Genomic DNA, 3,481 nt, shown 5'->3' with positions numbered 1-3,481 from the left:
TAAGCTCTTGCTAGCTTCTCTTATTTTGGGGGTTCTGCTCAAATCAACTATTCATGGTCATGGATGATCTCGCCTTGTCGGAGAGGCCACAAGAGGAAGATAGGTTGGGCGCCCTGACTGATGACATCCTGCTCTCCATCTTGAGGAGTGTGGACCTTGCGACGGCCGCAAGGACCAGCGCCCTGTCGACGCGCTGGAGGAGCCTGCCATGGCTGCTCCCCGAGCTTAACCTCCATGTCAGGGATTTCCTGCCCGTGCCATGCCCAGATTACCCTGTTGCTGCTGCTTTACGGATATTTTTTTATTCTAAAATACCAGCGCAACACATAAATCAAGCAATGGCGTCTCTGACCAGAGCTGCTAGGAGTTTCTTGCGCACCAGACACAGCAGAACCGTCACAAAAATGTCCCTTGAGATCTACCTCGTTGGCAACTACTCGCATGATATTGGCCCGCTGGTCCGTGACGCCATCGACAACGGCACGGTAAGAGAGCTGGACCTCACCATTGCCGACGACAAGGATTTCAGGTGCAAACGTGCAGATATGCTGCAGAAAGCACGGGTCGTGGACGGGTTCTTCAGCACGTATCATAATGTGCTCCCTTGCCTCATGAGGCTCCACCTCTACAACCTGCGCTTCGCCGAGGGGGACATGCTGCACCGCACGTTGTTCGATTGCTGCAAGCAGCTGCAGCACCTCAGCCTGGACCACTGCGACGCCGGCGACGGCTCCGTGTGGCAGATAGACGCCCGAGTTCGGGGCTCAGGGTTCTTGAGCTCCGCTATTCCTACTTGAAGAGGCTCGAGGTGCTCTGCCTTCCCAAACTAGAGCTGCTCCGTTGGGAGGTCTGGCTGCACAATGAGACCCCCTTGCATTTTGGTTCTGTGCCGTGTCTCAAGGAGTTATTCCTCCTATGTGGTGCAGACATCGACCACCCGGGGTTTAGTTTAAGCCAGCTTCTAGATGGTGCCACAGACATCCATACCCTGACCTTAAACTTCCAAGGAGAAAAGGTAATTTCATACTATTTCAGTATATATTGTCTGATGTGCTTCTAATTTCATCAGTACGAATTGTAAAGTTACCACAGATGGATTGTGGTTAATTAGGACCGTAAGTTTGCGCTGATTTTTTTTTTGCTATTTCATGTTTTGATCAAGATATTTGCTTTTTTTATTTATCATTGCTAGGAAACATTTCGTTGATTAGCAAATGAAGAACCTGGTGCGCATGTCATTTTTTTTCTTACATGCACAATGTCGATCGTTACATTTTCTTCTTCTTTATTTGTCTGTTCACCAGCTTTGGATCCAGCCTGAAAGCAGGCAACTCCGTGCTGCATTCAGCAAGCTAAGGAAGCTGTCTATTTATGGCATATATGTTGAGTTTGACCTGTTATGGACAATAAATCTCCTTGAAGCTGCTCCAACCGTGGAGGTATTTGAGGTTGAGGTACTAATTTTTACTCATTCCTTGCTCGATTGTTAGTTGAACAGATATAAGCATTTCCTTCCTGTCTGTTGATACTAGTGCCAAATGCCTGCCTTGGTGTGCCCCATCAAGCAAACGCAAAGTAAGGTCACTTATATTCGTAGATACGTTGACTTAACACACAGGAAATAGGAGGCCTGTGACAACTAATACTATATACACAGTAAGTAATAACGTTGTTAACTGTACAAGGAACTCATGGTAGAACTCACCCTGGCATAAACTTAAGATTTCGCGCATGAGCCATCTCACAAGAACTGTGAGGATGTTGAACCATTATGAATTGAAAAAAGGGGCGTTTTGTCCTTTCTTTTAACATCTTAGTAAGGGAGATTATATAAGCATGAAAAATTGTCTCACATGGGTGCTTTAAAATTGAGACACCCATTACAATAGTATATTTCCTTCTCGTTCAAATATAGTACCAACCCATACAATCAATAGAGCTACCCTTGAAGCTCACATATATGTGGCAGAAGGAGTTAAATTTGATTTAACAGCCATACTGCAATGAGAATATATTGTAAAAAAGAACCCTCAACGGACCAATGAGGTCGGCATGGCACTTGATAACTCCATCAACCTGGGAATGAATCACCTGACCTACAACTAGGCAATGATTCATCTTAGCTGAAACTTCTGTGGCCTAAACTATTACTTGATCCAGGCAAGGGAAACCACCAGCATGCGATATGATAGCATCCGCAGATCGATCTAAGCAAAGATATATGAGTCAGCCAAGTTGTCCACACTCTGGTTTGTTAAGATATTCCTAGAACCTATTAAAATGGGCATGGTCTTTTTGCAAGATAATTTTGCAGGGAAGGCATGAGCAATTTTTAGCATAAATGATGAGAAGCGTGCGACATTGCCTTATTTTTTACTAAAATACCCATAGAAATAATATCGGCCAAATTTGCATCCCAAAGATGGTGTCCATAGCTAAAACATGTGGTACGTTGGAACGGATGTAGTAAGTACAACTACAACTAAGACGAAATTTGCACACACCTGTGTGTGTATGCAAGGTAACATTCATAACTTATTTGCAAACCTAAAAATGGTAAATCGCTACCAAAAAGCACTATCTGAAACTCTTACATCAATATACTACAGGATGTACCATACACTCATAAGTTGCATTAAACAGGGACTGAAGAAAATTTTGTAGTGGAAGTGGCACATTGTTCAGTTAACTCAAAAGAAAATCACAATGAGAATGTGTGTGCCCATAACTTTGCTCATCAACCAATGGTGCAGACTCCCTACGTCTTTTTAATGGAAATCCCACATTTTTTCTTCAGAAAATACATACCCAAAGAAGAGAAGAATTTAACAGTTGTGCCATATGAAAGTAATGATCATTCACATATGTTTTCTTTTGGAACGGCCCACGATCACAGCTGCATTTGCCAATACATGTCAGAGGTGCATACTAATTGATAGTCGGTCAAAGCAATTCAAGAGTAGAGCTAAAGCATACTAATTTTTAGTGCATGCTTGGATTGGTCACAGGGAGGCGACGTGGTGCCTAGGCTAGGGTTTGCACTTGTCATGGAACGGCAGCGCACCGGGAGAGGATGCGAAGGTGTTAGGGTTGGGGGAATCGGAGCGAGAGGAGACAATGTGGAGGGGGAGTGATAGAGAACGGGCTTAGTTGGCCCCGCAAAAACGAGTTTTCAGGGTTTGCACAAGTCTTTCTAGGGCCGGTGCGGGAGGCATCATCTGACGTTCATCCACTGGTATAAAAAGGGCCTGTTGTCCTGGTTCGTAAGGGCCTTTTGTCTCGGTTCTGGAACCGGGACTAAAGGGGCGGTACTAATGCCCTGTCCCTTTAGTCCCGGTTCAATCCAGAACCGGGACAGATGGGCCTCCATGTGACCTGTGCGCGGAGCCCAGGCAGGAGACCCTTTGGTCCCGATTGGTGCCACCAACCGGGACCAATAGGCATCCACGCGTCAGCATTTCTGCGGTTGGGGTTTTTGTTT

This window comes from Triticum dicoccoides, chromosome 2A (assembly GCF_002162155.2).
Source record: "Triticum dicoccoides isolate Atlit2015 ecotype Zavitan chromosome 2A, WEW_v2.0, whole genome shotgun sequence".
NCBI classification, from domain to species: Eukaryota; Viridiplantae; Streptophyta; class Magnoliopsida; order Poales; family Poaceae; genus Triticum; species Triticum dicoccoides.
The sequence above is the reverse complement of the archived record's forward strand: the minus strand, read 5'-3'. Positions refer to the sequence as shown.